This window comes from Coturnix japonica, chromosome 15 (genome assembly GCF_054131305.1).
Source record: "Coturnix japonica strain WE chromosome 15, WE-NBRP24, whole genome shotgun sequence".
Classification (NCBI taxonomy): domain Eukaryota; kingdom Metazoa; phylum Chordata; class Aves; order Galliformes; family Phasianidae; genus Coturnix; species Coturnix japonica.
This window is the reverse complement of record NC_140677.1, coordinates 7,954,906-7,972,679: the sequence shown is the minus strand read 5'-3', so window position 1 is coordinate 7,972,679 and position 17,774 is coordinate 7,954,906. Positions and strand designations below refer to the sequence as shown.

The 17,774-nt window shown below is 43.1% G+C and overlaps 1 protein-coding gene across 22 annotated transcripts in view; it reads left to right on the top strand.

Moving 5' to 3' along the window:
* The window catches only part of LOC107319941 (uncharacterized), a 224,946-nt gene that overhangs the window by 155,822 nt on the left and 51,350 nt on the right, over positions 1 to 17,774 (top strand). For 16 of the 22 annotated variants that reach the window (XR_014934795.1, XM_085516785.1, XM_085516786.1 and 13 more), the window contains 3 exons: positions 19 to 162; positions 901 to 1,098; positions 1,713 to 1,820. The gene's annotated coding sequence lies outside the window, so the exon portion shown is untranslated. Of the gene's footprint in view, positions 1 to 18; positions 163 to 900; positions 1,099 to 1,712; positions 1,821 to 12,391; positions 13,943 to 17,774 lie in introns of those variants that run through there. The other 6 variants (XM_085516780.1, XM_085516784.1, XM_085516773.1 and 3 more) reach the window with 3 other exon arrangements.

The following is a 17,774-nucleotide window of genomic DNA, read 5'->3' as shown; positions in this document are numbered from 1 at the left end:
ATTTTAATTTATTTTCAGCATGGAGATTTCTGACATAAATTAATGCTGTTCTGAAGCACTTGTAGTCCAGTTGTTGCTGCCTTGTGTTATTGGAGAACGACCCCAAGGAGAATGGAGTAAAAGGGAACGATATCCTAAAATGAATGAATACAAAGCCAAGAAGTAAGTTCCTGTATTTCTTACTGGCTGAGCTCATAGAAATGCAGGAAGAAAACAGCATAAGAAACAGGGAGTGAATTGCAAGTGCTTGATTTTGTATTTTTTTATTTTTTAATTAGAATCATTGAGTATGCTTTGAAAAAACACTTGAGGCACTGACTATTCTTCTTAAGTAGGAAATTTTAAAGACATTATTTTGATGCAAAGCCATGTAATGCTACTAGAGAAAGACAACCACTTCAGTGATCTCTCTGAATGGGGGGGGTGTGGGGGGGAGAAGTGCTCCTGGCTTGTTGTGCAAAGATCAAAAGCTGATAAGCTTGTATGGTTTTGGCTGTACCTCCGGTTTGTCTTTTTCTATGTAATCTGCCACGTCGGTATCTGAGAGGCTGGGAGAGAGAGCAATGGAAGAGAGTCATTAGTAAGAAAACAGTGTTCAGTGCTGTGAGCTGAAAAGAAGGAAAAGATTTATCTACAAACAGGGAATGATGTTTTAACCGAAGGGGATGGTTAGGAAATCTGTTTTTAGAGGGGTCTGTGATTTGAACTTGTATGGGGTTGTACATCTGGAGCAGCAGTGTATGTGTATGAATTTACATGGAGCCTCACATAGGAGTTGGGGATGACAGTGTGCTGTCATGACATTTGGGTACTTCTATTTACGAGGCCATGCTTTGTGTCCCAGTGCGTGCTAGAAGGACAGCATGTGTTCAGCCACTGTGCGTTTGCCTTACTTTACAGATTTAATGCTGTAACGTCAGCCATCAGTCTGCCTCTAATGTATGGCTCTTGGTGAATATTCCAGCCCTGTCTGTCGTGCAGGAGCCCAGCAGATGGAGCAGTGCTCCTGTGCATGAGGCGGTGCGGGGCCTCATCCAGAGCTGCACTGTGCAGTCGAGCCGATCTACCCCCGTGCATCTATAAAGCACAGAATAAAAGGTTTGCTATAAGCAATATATGTGAGATTGCCACTTTCTGTGTGTGTGGTGTTTTGTGATATATATGTAAGATTAGTGGAATGGTTTATGTAGAAATATATCAGCTTTTCTAAACTTTGTATGCTCTACTGTAGATCGTTTTTATCTGAGCCCTAATTTACAGCTAAAACTCAGACAAGGGCATATGAAAGTAATCCTTTTGATCACATTGCTATTTTATGATAACGATATGCTTTATTATTTTTAATAAAGCAGTGGTAGCTGCTGTTTGCCGCGTTCCCACAGCAGCAGCCATGAGCAATGGCACAAACAAGAACAGAAAACCCTTCTCCATCTCTTTTCCTTTTTTTCTCCTTAATAAATAATTGAAGGAGAAAACAAGAAAAATATGGTGTAGGATCTAAACAATAAACAAAAGCCAGGGTCAGAGCACAGGGCACATGCTTTCTTCTCCTTTAAACCCAACTACTCATATATATATATATTTTTCTTGCTGTGACAGAGAAATGTACTCAACTCTTTTTGTAGTGAATTGTATCTCGGAAAAAACATTTTTATATATGGAGGGCTGAGTGGTGTAACATTTTTAATGGCACATTTTCATCTGTGTTGCAGTGATGGAACTGAGCTCTGCTGCTGTACAAGCACAGCCTGGCTAGGTTATGTGCTGAGGGCTCTGCCTGCCCTTAACCACCTGCTGTGAATCTCAGCTGGTGCACTCAGGTAAGTCTGGAATAAAAGAGGTCAGTGCCTGGCACCTTTAAGCTAATGAGAATTTAGCCCTTGATAGGTTTTCTTCTCTCTTTCTTAATTTCAGTGGGGCAACAATACTGTCTCCGCTCTGCCTACAGATATTGTGCTCGTGTCCATGCATCTCTGCTTTCTTCTCAAATGTACTTATTGCAGCGTACGTCCCTTGGGCATTTAATCTCTCCCTGTGAGGCCACGCTGCTGTGACCTCCCTCCATAGCATCTTGCTGTCCATCAGCCTGCCTCTGTGGCCAGGGCACCCAGGGTTCAATGATAACACAGCATTTCAAACACTCTAAAGTATTCAATTGCAAAGCTGATCTAACAGGACTGTAAATAGCTTCCTCTGAGTATGGGTATTTTGCACCACCGAGGCATGTTTTTTTTGGCAAGATTCCCTCTGTTTCAGGAGGGCTAAATTTGGCTACTGTTCAGCCATCCTACCTAGTTACATGAGATAAGCAATAGAAACGAGCTGGGGGTTGATGTGTTAACCACCCTGCATGTGTTTTATTCACCATGTGTCTATATTTCTAGAGTAGTGCCTGTAGCAGGAACAGTAGCCTCTATCTCATTGTTTTAGAAACAAAACTAATGGGAATGGCTAAAAAGTGCTAGCTAACAAATAGATTTCAACTTCAGCTTGACCTCCTTAGCCAAGCAAAACAAAAACCGAGAAGGGATTAATTTACTTCCTATGAGCACATCAGTGAGGAAGAGCTGAGGATAATGATAGCAAGGCAACAAAGGGGGATAGATTTGTCATGAATTAATTTGGGATGCTGAAAGCTTCCTTATGTCTGGTCAGGGGAGTTCTGGGACGTCACCTTGGTGGGAGCAGTCGAGCAAAACAACACAGCTGTCTTTTCAGCAGAGCATCCTCAGGGCATGAGAGAGATTAGGGCGAGTCCTGAGGGGCCTGGACACACTGCCCAGGGAGCTCTTCACAGCCCTTGCTTACTCCTGCGTTAAGAGCATCCAGTGCTCTAGTTAGAATAACTCCAAGGTACAGAAGTGTGCTTGCTTAAAGCTGATTTCTGTGTCTTGCTGTGTACAGTTTGTATCACTCAAAATATTTTTTACCAAGGACTCTGGTTTATGTTTAAGAGAAGGAACTTAAATTATGGCGTGCTTAGGATGATGCAAGTATTTTCTGTGAGAGATGATCCAGTTTTAGTATCGGTTCTTTCTAAGAGAATCTCTCTTGGATGTTTAACCTTGGGCCACGTGTGGAAGCCACCGTGCATTGTTCAGAGACACCACTCTGATGTGCACTGGGGTTTGGTGCTGAGATGGAAGTGGCCTCACTGTTAGCGGGTACTGCTGTGATCCCCTGGCACAGATCATTGCTGCCCACAGGGCATTGGTGGCACTTCCTAGGCAGGAGGGCTGTTATAAGCCAGGCACTGCAGCGATTCAGCACGCACCGCAGCAGTGTATTCCAGCTTTGTACTGCCAGAACGGGGGTCCAATCTATCTGATCCATCTGTTGTCAAATTAATGTCCAAGCTGGCTTTTGGATTCAGGTCTTTCACAGGGAACAGTGTGAGTGACAGCTAGGGGAAAGAACAGAGATGTGAACGTCCTGTGCTGTAACTCTTGAAGACTGAAGTAGTTGGTATTCATGGTTCAGCTCAGCTTTGGCACTGCTCTCTGAAATCATAAGTTACACAGAGGAAGAACCATGTGTGCTCAGATACCCTAGATCTTTTTTTATTGTTATTGTACTAACTCTTCATTTCTAAGTAGCTACGTGCCAGATGCATGACATTTCCCATCTTGCTTACAACAGAATTTTAAATTATGAAAACACTTCTTGCCTGAACTTTGCTGAAAGGACGTTGGAAGCTCCACGATCATTTTGCGTCTCCCAGAGAGGTAGTCCATAAACTCCCAGCACTTTGCAAATACCACGAGATCATATTTTACTAGATTATGAAGTTTGTGCACTTCACATTAGTAGTACTAATACCTCAGAGGAACAAAAGAACATTTTTAGCATTTCATTTGCATAATGGCTGAAGTGAGGATTTGTTCCTTGTTGAATAGGTACCCTGGGGGTCCTTTGATTTGCTGTAGCGCTCTGTGCAGCATGGAAATAACACAGAAGTTAGTAGCACCAATGGAGCTTAGGTACTTTCCGGCTTGTTGATGTCTTACTACTCAAACTCCATTAACTTGCCACCTGCAGACTCGGTAGCTTCATGTATTTGTTTATAGCAATGCTGATTAGCCAACCGTTAAACACAGTGAAACCTGTGATTTCAAGTAAGTGCCATCCAGAAGGCAGATTTAAGTTACACCAGGGGAGGTTCAGGTTGGACATTAGGAACAGTTTCTCCTCAAAAAGAGTGGTGATGCACTGGCGCACACTGCCCAGGGGTGGAGTCATCATCCCTGCAGGTGTTCAAGAAAAGGGTAGATGTGGCACTGTGTGACATGGTTTAGTGGGCATAGTGGGGATGAATTGATAAATTTAGCGGTCTTTCTAACCTTAATGATTCTATGATCTTGACTTAAAAATATGTATTTGCTGTGTCTGAGGATGTACATACAAAGGTTTATACAAAGGTCAGTTCTTATTGACAACATAAGGGAAGGCTACTGACAGCAGTGTGTTTGGGAAAAGGATGCTGAGAGACCTGGGGCACCTGCGGTGGTTTACCTGTATTGGAATGGGCAGGCAGAGCTGGTGCCTGTGTTGTGCAGTGGCCCCACCTAAAGGTCATGAGCCAGTGGTGGACAGTGAACAGGAGAAAATAAGTCTTAGGGAGGAGGTGCAGAGGACCAGGGAACTGGAGGGAGTTTCTGCATCACACAAGGTGGCACAGCAAGTGAGTGAGCCCTGCAGCCAGAAGCTGTTTAGCACAATTGTCAGTGCAGGATCCCAGCAAGGCTGATGCTGACAGCCCAGCCGTGCCCTCACCTATCAAATACCCTCCAGGCTTATCCAGTGTGGCAGAGAGTTTTCCTTGCAAGTGAGAATCTGAAAGCCCTTGCTTGGTGCAATAGAGTGACCACAAACTATCCTTGTCCTAAAACATGTGTTGACAACTGCTTCTAGCATGGGAACAGGGGGCTCAAATTGCTAACCCTTGTGCAAAAAAAAAAAAACAAAAAACAAAAAAAAAACCCCATGAACTTATGCAAGAAGTTCTTGCTCCATCTGGGAGTGTAGCATCCAGCCCAGTATTGCATAGTATTTTCTTATTGCTTGACACTTGTAAACCCAAAGAAGGAGGGGAACATGTTGTGGTGACACAAGGGAAACTAATGAAAATTAAGTAGGTGCTTTTAAAGAGAATTAGTTAAACTGTGTTTAACCTAAGTGTGAACAATCATTCAGAATTAGTGAAGTCTTCATTTGCTATGATTTACTTTGCAAATGGATTAAGGTAAATTGAATTAAGGCCTCTTTAATTCTAAATAGAAACATCTACGTAGGAATGCAGTTTAACTAATCTGTTCTGAGAGTTAATTTGAATAACATATCTAGGCCTGCAAAAGGAATATGGGGCACGGCCTCAGTTTGAAGGATCAGATTTGCTTATAGGGAGGACACTGGTAAGTACTGAAGGATTATTAGAAAGAGTTCCCCTTCCCAAGCCATGCAGGGCGCTCAGACACCATGAAGTATTTACAAGCAGCTCTGCCTTGGGCACTGCAGCCTCTGGCACAGCTTTCAGAGCTGCTCAGCTCAGTGGTCCTTTCCATGGTAAGGACTAACATGGCAATGGCTGTTAGTCCATGGCACTATCACTTAAAATCTCTGATGGCACTTCAGAAAAGAGGTTTTCTAGAGTTATTAAAAAAAACCAAACAAACAAACCACATCACTTTTTAAACAAACATATTGCAAGGAGGTTATCATTAACCCTTTCTGGTTCCAGATCACAGTGTAAATGCTTGCTTTCTTGGCCAGAATTTTTTGTGCATTCCAACCCAATAAGGAACATGCAGGTGCAGATTGATGTATTTCTCTGTTTCCCACCCCCCCCCCCCCTCAAAGACTACACTTGTCTTAATTTCCCCTCAATTACACTCAGGCATTAACTAATACTGACTAACTACAGCCCAAAATAATTATTGCTATCTGTTCCCTTTGTAAATATAACTTCAGCACTGAGCTAGAAGAATAATGGCATATTTACAGAAGGCAGCTAATTAAATTGAGCTTCAATTGCTTTCAGTTTGCCAGAAGGAGCCATTTTCACAGCAAAAAATGTGTGCAAGCCTGCATGCTTACCAGGAACAACTCGGTATAACATAATTCAGAGTTCCCAAGACAAAAATTCAGTTCAAGACAAATTTACACTGGCAATAAAAATCTCATTAAGGAAGATATGAAGATCTCTCTACTACACCACGACAGTTAAAAGAGGTTATCATTTTTTTCCAGTTTATTTAAGGAACAGTATATATTTCATTGTTCCAGAGCAGCTGTAATTGCAAGTGTCTTTCAAATGCTGCTTGCAGTAATGCATTTGTCTTATGTCTGTAACTTCAGAACCAGTCTCTTGATGTGTCTTCATTAGGAAGAACTCCAGCAGAAGATGGTGGAGTTTATAAGCTCTTCAATGTTCAGTTTTTCCCACTTTTTCCAACCTTAGCTCCTGCACTTTGGAAGTTCTCTCTTGCCCCCACAATTCAGCCACCTGCAGAGATTTCCCGTGGTCACAATTTTGTCTCCAAATGTTTGCACCCTCTCTTGTTCTTTTGAGATAAAAACCATTCACAATAATTACAGAGCAGCAGTCCTTGACAAATCAAAGTCTGAAAGAACCATTCTTGTCGGAGCCCGTTCCCAGTCCCCAGGGCCCTTTCTGTTTTAGAGAAAGCAGAACAAAACCAAACCAAAAATAAGGGGATTGTTTCAGATAGATGTGTTTTTTTTCTCTTTGTAACAAAGAGTTGTGTGTTTCTTGTCCCACTGTTCAAACAGAGCCTGGCACAGAGATTATTTACTGTGTTCTCCATTGCAATAGTTCACCAAGCTGCTGGATTGAAAGCTGATTTCCTTCTCCCGTCTGCATATCATTCCTGAATTTGTTTTAATCTGTTGGAAGCAACAGTTTGGCAGATATCAGCACTTTTCCCATGTTTAATTAATTCCTTTAATTTTCTGGTAAATGAGAATAATAGGGCTTAATTTTGCTTTTTATGTAAAATTGATTGGTAATTATGGAGATCACAGGAGATTTGGCTTTACAAACCAAAATTAAGTGACCTCTCAGTGAGGATGACTTGGCACGTCTCCTTCACTTGTCCTGTGAAAGCAGAGATGGCATGGAAGCAGATGTCACCAAGCTGCCTCTAGGTTACAGCAAGATAAAATGTGGAGATTTGTTACTTAAAAATATATTACCTGAAGGGAAACTAGTACAGGTTTCAAGAATTAAACATAACCTGCTGTGCAAAGACCATTTCTGACAGCTCCTTGTTGGATGTGATGCTGTTTTCCTTTACTTATCAAGATGTGACACTGCCTTGTCTCGGAGAGCTGAGGAGAAATCAGATAAATCAATTATAAGAACACTTGAGCTTGAAAAGCAGAGTTGGGGTTGAGGCTACATGGCTTCAGCTTCTGTTTCTTCCACAGATGACTTCTTTGTATTCTAACAAGTTACTTGTTTCTTCCTCTTCCTGTAACGTCAGGTTTATAATACTCTTGGTCTGCTTTGGCTCATTTGAGTGCCAGTGCTCAGTGGAAAATGGTGTAATAGAGCCAGGCTGGAGACCTCAGCGTGCTGCTGAAACACAGATGGTGAATCGTATCATAAAACATGAACCAGCATCTGGTTGCTTGTGGTTGTCTCTAGTGGCCCCAGGAGTTGATGGGACTAAGATGCCTCAGGTGACCTCTTTCTTTTCCATGATTTTATGAAATTGGGTTGGATATTATGAAAAATTCCTTCTCTGAAAATGTGGGGAGAGGCATTGGAACAGTGGTGGAGTCACTGTTCCTGTAGGTGTTCAAGAAAAGGATGGATGTGGCACTGAGGGACATTGTTTAGTGGTATGGGTGCTGATGGGTTGATTATTGGACCAGATGATCCTAGTGGTCTTTCCGAACTTAATGATTCTAAATTTGGACTTAAGTTTGCAAAGTGAACAAACAGGAGCAGAGCTGTACTTTCCTTTCTGTGGAGAACCCAGGATTGGGCTGGCTTCCTCTGGCCCCCAGCTGCCACCTGAGTTGATGCCACCCCCATACTGTCCCCTAGTTGAGGCTGGTTGTACCAAGGCTCAGGGGACGAGATGGGGCAGGCTGAGCACAAAGAGAGGAAAGAGCTTTTGTTGACCTCTGTCAGAAATACCGTGTGTATTTGCAGGTATGGGACAAGCTACAGGGACTTCTTTGAATTTAGCTTCAAAATCTAATTTCAAAGGCAACCACTTGCAAATTTCCAACTTCTTTTAGTCTTAATGTTGAAAGCACCTCATATTCCCCCAGTGGCAGTGCTCAGCAGCCCTTGAAATTATTTCCAGAATGGATCTTAAGTTTCAAAAGAGGAGAAACATGAGGAAAAAAACAATCTAGATTCTCCTCAGCGATGCTACATCAATACTTGGCTGATCTGTATAATGCTAAGCACAGCGAAGCAGAGCTGAGCTACCAGTTGCTAGCTAACGAGAGGATTAGCTATACCTGCAGATGGGCTGGCATAACTTAAGCAAGAGGGCAAACATACAGAAAGTCAAACTCTGACTGAGGAAGGGAGTTGCTGCTTTTCCCCTGAAGAACATTGTCTGCACAAAGAGTGGGCAGGAAAGCAGAGTGAAAGCAGTTGTTTAGCTGAGGCTTGAGGAGTCTTTATAGTGAGTCAGTGCAGCTTTGCTTAATGTTTGTTACTAGTAATAATTGTATTTATATTCTTGGCCAGCCCAAGTAGTTAGAGGTGTATATGTGATAATCAAATTCAATCAGAATGTATTCACAAGCTCTCTAGTAGGATCCATTTAACAAATCACATCATCCAAGGTGGGCTGGAGAGCAGGGAAATCAAAGGCAGTGACAACAAATAGCTTTCAAAGCCAGGAAATGGTGCAGTGATGCCTTCTATTGATCTGAGAAAGGGCTGGGTGAAACCACTGCCTTGGGTGTGGGAGGGGACAGGAGCAGTGGTAGAGCAGTCACCTGCCGTGACCTCCATGCCATTATTTTGCCCAGAATCAGCATCGGCCAACAAACCAGGGTCATTTTGTGAACTATGCATAGACTTATAGAGTGCCTTATATTGGGGGGACCTTAAAGATCATCAATTTCCAAACCCCTTGCTATGGGCAGGGCTGCCCCCACCAGCTCAGGCTGCCCAGGGCCCCATCCATGGCCTTGAGCATCTTCAGGGATGGGCACCCATAGCTCTGGGCAGCCGTGCCACTGCCTCACCACCCTCTGAGTGCAGAATTTCTTCCTAACATCAATCCTAAATCTCCCTTCTTTTAGTTTAATGCCATTCCTCTTAACCCTTCTCTGTACCAGTACAATCCTGTATTTCCTGTGGCTTATTGGGGTTTCACACAACTCAAAAGGAAAGCAGCTATTTTGGAGGGATCTTAATCAGTTGTTACAGTAGCTGGGAGAGCAAATTATTTAATCCTGTGCTTAAATGTTTACATTTAATGTTTGTTTAACAGTTTTCTGTTTGTGTTGAAATACAAAGCATTGCCATGCTACCATGAAGATGAGCAATATTTCCATCTTTTTAAATACGAAGCATAAATGTTTGCTCTTTCTTTCTGCATTTTCTGCATGGTGTCTGACAATTTTTCCATCCTTATCTAATATGAAATCTGCAAACTTGCTAAGATTTAATGTCATGCCATTATATTAAATTTCCATATTTGTATTATTCTACAAGTCATAGAACTTCCATTGATTCCTTTCGGTTCCTTTTTCAAACAGTCTGCTCTCCCTTGTTGCTGATTTATGCTCCTTGAGATCAGAGCTGCTATTTTTTTCCCTTTGTGATTGAATTTTTAAATTGTTTTTACAGCTCTCATTAAACTGGATGTATTTTCCTTTTTAACTGAAGAAGCCTTCTTTCATGATCGTAGGCTTTTATTTATTTATTTATTTGTACCTCCCAGGCATCATTTGCTCACACTTTATTTGCCTCAGTAGCATTCTGGGTTGATGTTTTGGTTGGTCTCTTTTTGTCAGAGCACCAGCAGTCAACGTTAATGGTTGAGATTATATCTGCACAAAAAGAATGAAATGTGGTTGTGAAGCTGTGATGAATATTTAGGTTGGCGATTTGTTCTTTTTATCTGTTTTTTCACCCAGGGAGATTGACTGCTGAACCACCCTCATGCAACTGCTATATATTTTTTGTTAGAAAATCCCAGCTTCTCAAGCATTTCCCGAAGTTGGGCCCCTGTGGTAATGTAACTCCTTCAGCATATTATGGCAGGTGTATTTTAGTGGGTCTGGAGGGCTCTCAGAGTGATGACTCTTAATGCACTGTGGTAGCCTATGCTAACTGGGTCTTAAATTTATAGACAAGCCCATAATTCTGTTTTCTTTGTGTTCAGGAGGCTACAGCAGTTTGAGTCAGGACAGAACAGGAACTATGGCAATGAGTGCCTTGGTACAGGTGTGAAAGACAAATGTTCAGTAGAGGATCCAAGAAAGCTGGGAAAGGAGAATGGTCTGGAAGCACACTGAGATATTTAGCTGCTTTCTGATGTTGGCAGGTCTCCTGTAGTGAGACCATCAGCTCCTCCAGAGGAGTGAGCAGAGGCTGAAGCTTCAAATTCCAAAATGTGGTGAGCTGAGACCTGGGATATTGCTGCCTGGAGGGGATGGGTTGAGGCTGTGCAGAACACAGCTGGATTGGATCTGTTGTTTTTTCACAGCAGTAGGAGCCCTGAATCATTAAGGTTGGAAAAGACCACTAAGATTGTCAAGTCCAGCTATCAAGCCATCACCACCGTGCCCTATAAGCTATGTACCTCAGTGCTGCATTGATCCTTTTCTTGAGGGGTCTGTGATTTATAGATCTTCTCTGTGGAGTGGTGGGCACTGGTTTAAGCACGGAGGTATTGGTCAACTGTGGGAGCTGGTGGTGATTCCTAAAGGCAATCATACCCCTTTGCCTGAGGAGTCAGTGGAATGATGAGATTTTGTCTTCTGAGAGATCCTCACTGGCTTGAACGAGTGAGACATCCATGCTGTTTATTCTGTGCTTTCCATGTTCTTACTGGCCGTTAATTTAGCATTTGACAAGTGAAGCCGGGAAGAGATTATATTATTTTCCCTTTTCAGATTTTTTTCTGTAAATTTATTTCTCATGGCCCTGCAGAAACCAAGTTTTCTCCCCTATTGTTCTTGTTATTGGCATTATACATAGATAAAACAATCTAAGAGAGTATTTTTCCTAGTTAGGCAGAGCAGAGATACGATGTACCACGGGCGCATCTGTCAACATGATGCCCCTGCCTGTCTTTATTTTTGCAGTTTGCTTGTGGTCCATTTAAAATTAGATTACAACTGATTGGTTCCTGCATTCAAACTACTTCACACAACACTCCATCCACCGGCATATAAAACAAAGCTGAGGCGACTGGAAAGCCTAAGGGATCAATTCCAAATATCACTGTGTAATAAAAACCGTATTTCCTTAATTTTTTATTGATTCAGCACTCATTCTCCTGTAATGCTGCTGTGGTAATATTAAAACTCAGTGACTGACAGTGGCATCACATGGAAGTGATTTAAATAGCAGTGCAAGGGAAGAAAGCAGGCTTTGTTTTTGCAACCATTTGGTTAGAACTGGCCCATAGGATCTCCCTTGCAGGGAGAGAATACACTCTGCACCTTTTTCCCCTTGGAAACAAATCCTCTGTATTTCTGTCAGCCTCTACCTGCCTATGAAATCAACAGGATTCCTGCTGCTGGCACTGCTGGGTGCAGCCTGAAGCCCTTGAAGATGAGTGTGAGTGTTTGGTTTGTACATGGAAGCAGGGTTATTTGTGTAAGGGAGGGTCCTGATGGTTGCTCATGTGCAAACCCTGTGCAATACACAGTGCAAATCACATGAAAAAGGACAGTCCTGCAAGTTGCAAGGAGTTTGGTAATTAATAATTGTGCTGCTTGCTGAGGATCTCATGAGGTTTGGAAGCACAGAGCCTGTCAGTGAAATGGGAGCTGAGTGTTGAGCTCCCTGAAGGGCCTGGAAATCCCAGCCTGCCTGTGTGGAGTGGGTTGCAATTGTGTTATGTGTTGTGAAACCTCCGGAGCCTGCAGTGCTGTGCTGATGGGAGGCATTGCTCAGCCTCTGCTGCCCGTGAGGCTTCGGGCTGGGGGAAGCACAGATGAAGGAGGTGTCTAAAAATGAAATAAAACTGGTAAGAAGATGTATTGGAGCTCCAGAGGCTACTGGATGCTAACTGGTTTCTCTGTCAAGACAAGTTAATCTGCTCCCATACACATCCCCAAACCATAAAGAAGCCATGGCCTAGGGTCTGTGTCTGCCCTGGGAGCTCGTAATGGGAGCAGCCTGCTGCGAGGTCTGGCAGATGGTATTTCATGTTGGAGGAAGCATAAATCTGTGGTGTTTATGTCCAAAACTTTGAAAACAAAACCCAGGGCAAGTTTGATCAAAATTACCCAGGCTGTGATGTGCCCAAAACACCCACAGAAACTAAACTTGGATTAATGTGCACGTGGCCCCAAACAGCTCAGCGCCATTTTATGGCAGATATGGAGGCAGCCCACGTTGACACCAAGTGACCATTCATTGGCTGTGTGCACTCTGTGCTCACTGTAAATGGAGAGATGCTGACTCCAAATGACAAAAGGTGGCTCAGCCCTCAGCCCACAACTTCCCACAGCTGGGAGCTGCTTCCAAGCTGCAGCTCTGGACTTGTGTTGGTTCTATTGATACTGAATGAATATTGAGTGGGCCTCTAAGATAAAGTCATTATTTAGGAGCTCATTAAAGTCCTGGCCTTGAAAAAAAAAAAATTCCCACTGCTAATAACCTCTTCCATCACTGTGTCAAGGATTGCAGCTTCCTCCTTCCCCTAAAAGGCAGCTTGGGCAAAAACAAGTCGTTGGGTTCCCAGTGAAGGATCTTGGAGCTGTAGCTTTGCTGCAACCAGGGAGGTTTCCTACTCCTCTTGCTGGGAGCCCACCTTCCCTCCGGGTGCTGTATAAAGGCCCACCACAACTTAAATAAATACTAATTTGCACTAATGGCATTTAATCCTCTTCAAACCGTAATTTACAGTATCAGATTATTATCATAATATCTGATATACAGTTCTTAATGCTTTATTGTTATCCCATTACAGGGAGGTTCTGCTGGCACTGCATATTGTCTATTTCTCTTACAAATGTTCTACAGAAACCTTATTAATTATTAGTCTCATAAAACACCTGTTAATGTTACCATTTTAATAAATCTCTTTCTTAATTAAATTAGGTGGTTCTGATAGTAATCCTCTAATGTCCACTGCCTTTCTGTTCTCATCACAGTCTGATTGTACAGTGGGAAGCAGTGCTCAATTATAATTGATGTAGGCCATAATTCAGAACCAAATTATAACATATAAAGCCATATGATCTTTGAGGAATATAATAGATCTCCACAAGAAAGTGTCATTTGGATTGATTAGTGCTGTTTCTAGAGCCTTGTTAGAGGTGAGAAAAGCCTCTAATTCAATAGGATCTTTTTTTCCCTTTTTTTTTTTTTTCCTTAATTTCACACACTCCATTCCCTCCTTGATGCACAGCCCCTAACTCAGATGCTGTGCAGGCTTACACCACTTTTCCACTTGTGTGTCAATTCTACAGCTGACTTCTATTTATTTATTTATTTTTAATTTCATAAAGGCAGACTACATGGTGATTTTATTTAATGATTTAATAAAACTTTTCCTCCTGAGATAGGTGCAAGAAATCTTGCTGATCTATTACTGCTGCTACCCAAGCATGAAAATATGGTTATATATGATACAGCAATACTGAAGCCCTAAGCAAAAAAATTAAAAGCATATCAGAACGAAGAGTTTACCCTGGCTCTGGAAGGTGACTGGGCACCAGGAAGAGTTCCAATCCCAGAGCAAACATGCTGCTCACTTGGGTCCAGGTCAGTTCCTCTCTGTTGGGGTATGCTATGGGGAAAACCTGTGCTGGGGACCATGCTGGTGTTCACCCCTCTCATGTTCCTTTGTGTCTGGGCACCTTGTGGCCTTGACTGCTTCTTCTCAGCTTTGTGAATGGGGATGTGCTGTGGGATTAGTGAAGGTCACTTATCCTCGGGACACCTTAAAGCAAAGAGCAGAGCTTTCCCACTGGTGAGATCCTTTCTCCAGACTTATTTTGTAACTGGGGAAAGCCTCTTTACACTGTTTTGCTGCCAGGCTCCCCTCCCATCTCTCTCATTTGCTTTCCCCACAGCAGCTGTAGTCATTTATTGCCCATTAAAACAACACAGCAAAATGTTATGTGTGGTTTTAATTGATTTTAGTATAACTCAGAAGCTTGCGTTTGTGGCAGTTCCTCCTCAGGGCCTCCCCTTGCCCTGCTCCCTCTTTTCCCAATTCTCCCACTTGTTGTGGACTTTTGTTTATGGCCCCAGAAAACCCCCTCAGTACATTGCTGTCTGTTCTGTGGCCCTTTTCATAAGGTGGGTCCCATCTCTCCTACTAACAAAGGGAATCCCGTGGCAATTTCTGAATCACTCCAGAATGAACCAGAAAGGTCTCATGGCTTCTTTCCTAGGTGATGTGACCCTGTTAAAATGGAAACCTGTTACTTTCTTCTTTTTAAGACTGATCTGTGCACAAAAACTATTCTGATGAGAAAAAGCTGCGAGTTTCGTGTGGAAGATGTTAAAGTGAAATGGTTTTATTTTTAATAGTGAAATATGCTGGTGTGTTGGATTGTTTGCTTAATGTTTTCTCCTCAGTGGGATCCTTTATTGGTCCCCACACTCTTTGATGATAGCTTGTTGATACCATGTACTTTTGATGGCATGGTACAGTGGACATGGTGGTGATGGGCTGATGGTTGGACTGAATGATCTAAGTGGTCTTTTTCATCCTTAATTATTGTATGATTAGCTTTGATTGCTTGTTTGCAATCAACAGATTGCAACTACAGGTCTGTTAGATTTGGGGTTCCCCCTCCTGCCTCTAGTGAACTGTACACTGAGGCAGAGACTGAGGGGCAGATAAGTGAGGACTTCAGTCTTGTGTCACTTGAAACCAGAAAGAGTTGGAAATCTACTGAAAGCATCTGTGGAAAATGGGGTTCTAAGGGGGCGGGTGTGACAAGGTAACTTGCAAATGGTCGAACACCTCATGAACAAAATGAAGACCTACTTTGGCCAATATAACCAAATAGTGAGCTTTTCTCTAGCACTTTACTAGTGCTTGAGATGCAGCCATTGCTTGTGTTGGAGCTGCAGGAATTGGGAAGAGCAGATCATGCAGCCGTGGTGTGCTTTGAAGCCTTAGCTCTTGGTGCCCACACTTGATCTTCCTGTGGGAAAGAGAGGATGCCCATTTCTCCATCCCCTTCTGGCCCTGAGCGGAAGATCCCCCATTCACATGCATACAATGTGATAATTGACAGCAGTTTCCTGGAGCTGAATGCTGCCTGTCTGGGGTCAGCCTCAGCTCTTCCATCTTGCCTTTGCAATAGGAACTTCCAGTGTGGCACTGGGTGGGATGCGGTTCTTCAGATGATGAGCCTGTGTTGCTAAGAGACAGATTCTGAAGGAGCAACAGTCATTAACTTGTTGGGAATGGATAAGAAACCGTGAATTAAAGTAATTTGAAAACACTTCTACCTTCATACATTAATTGCAAGCAGAGGGGAAGTTATCCTGAGATCTGGGATGTTCTGGTTGCTCTTGCAGTGTGGCTGTCCTAATGGGTTTTGCAGATATTTCACAGTGACTGCAGTTGTGGGAGAGTACTGTTGTCTTCACTGCCTCCCTGAGTGCATTTATCCTGTGCAAAGTGTGACAGAGCCCAGTGTCAACTCGGTGCTGCCTCTGCTCCATTCACAGAGGCATGGGGCTATTAACCACTTATATGTGGTGATGCTTACAAGCAGTGTGTGGCCCAGCCTTACCGTACTTTGGGAGGTGATGAAGTGCGTCTGTTCTTGCTAGAGAGAGGTGATGCAGTAGGAAATTATTCATTAGTTATTTTGGTTTCAGAGCATTTTGTGGGAAGTTGCACATCTCTGCAGGGAGAGGACAGCAGGGAACCGAGTCAGCCCTATCCCAGGCACACTCTACTTTGTGTCTACAGTAATTCTTTGGACCATTTAACAGCACAGATTCACACCTGGCAGCCTTTGCAAGAAGTAGCTTCTGCCTCTGGAGGGAATGATCCTGATCCTGCCCTCCTGACCAGGAGAACTTTTCTCCCTCTGCTTCGTTCCAGGGTGCTGTGATGAGATGCAGCAGAAAATTTGTGTGATTTCTCTCTGTTCAGGTAGAGCAGAAACAGCTTTCTGTGAGAGAAGTGGGCCTCAGCAGAGCTGAATGACTCAAAGAATGGGTCCTATCAAAGCTGATAATCTTCCCCAGCGATAGCGCAGTGGATTATACAGCGATTGGATGTGGAGAGTGTGCTGACCTTAATCTCCCTTAACTTTGGTTTTCTCTCCCATCAGATAATAATGGAGAAATTACAACGTGTGCCATAGAAGATTACACACATCCTGCCACACTTTGCAGATGGCTGATACAAAAATCAGAGACAATGCTAAAACAATTTAAAAACCTACAAATAAACCAGTGCATTCAGCTTCTTTGTGAGGCTGTGGCTAAGGAAACTGAGCCAGCCAGCCTGAAATGCACAATATCACTGTAAGCAGATCTTATTAAGATTCTGTGTGGCTGTTAAAGCATCCTCAGCCATTGCTTCCAGCTTAGCATCGCTGCTAATAGGGGAGAGAGGGAGGGATTAGTTTAGACTACTTTGAGGCAGCACAGATACATGCAAGAAGCATCCTCTGTTGCTTGAACTTGTTTTTCGCTGACCTGCTATGCGATGAGAAGAGTGCCAAAAATACAGAAGAGTTGGCACGTAAAATCTGTGCCTATCTACAGTGTCAAGGCTGAAAAGAAGTCCTGAATGAGCCTTAGAGAGTCAACAAATCACTGAAATAGCAGCTAAAGAAGGAAGTTCAGCATGAGTTCAGCTCATTAAAATTCCCTCTAATGTATGCTCCTGAAAACCAGTGGGCTGAGTGTGATCCTATTGAGAGGAAGGACGTGTGTGAACTTGTACACAACTAGAAAGTGGACAAGGTTGACGTGACCGACCTTCAGCACTGAAGCCCAATCATTGCTGACAGCTGAAATGGCCGTGTGGAAAGAAAAGGTCAGTGGTGCTGCTCTTAGGTGGAGGTGGTAAGAAATCAGAGCTCTGCACAGCTTGCTTGGGTGAATCCACACCTCTGTGCAGGACTGTGTGGCATACCATAGGATCACAGAATCATTAAGGTTGCATAAGACCACTGACATCATCTAGTCCAACTGTCCGCTTACTGCTAATATTGCCCACTAATCCATATTTGTACCACACCTCCACATTTCTTGATGTGATACTGCTGCTTCCTTGGGCAGCCTGTTCCAATGCCTGACAACTCTTTTGGAGAGGAAAGTTTTCCTAATATCCAAACTGAACTTTCCATGGCAAAAATTAAGGCCATTCCCTCTCATCCATATTGATGATGTGGGCTTCTGCTGTGAGAATCATAAAATTACCCAGGTTGGAAAAGACCTTGAAGATCATCAAGTCCAACCGCAGCCTAACCAGTACCCTAACTCTAAAAACCCTACACTAAATCATATCCCTGAGTACCACATCCAAATGGCTCTTAAACACAACCAGGGATGGCGATTCAACCACCTCTCTGGGGACCCTATTCCAGTACCTAACTACCCTTTCTGTAAA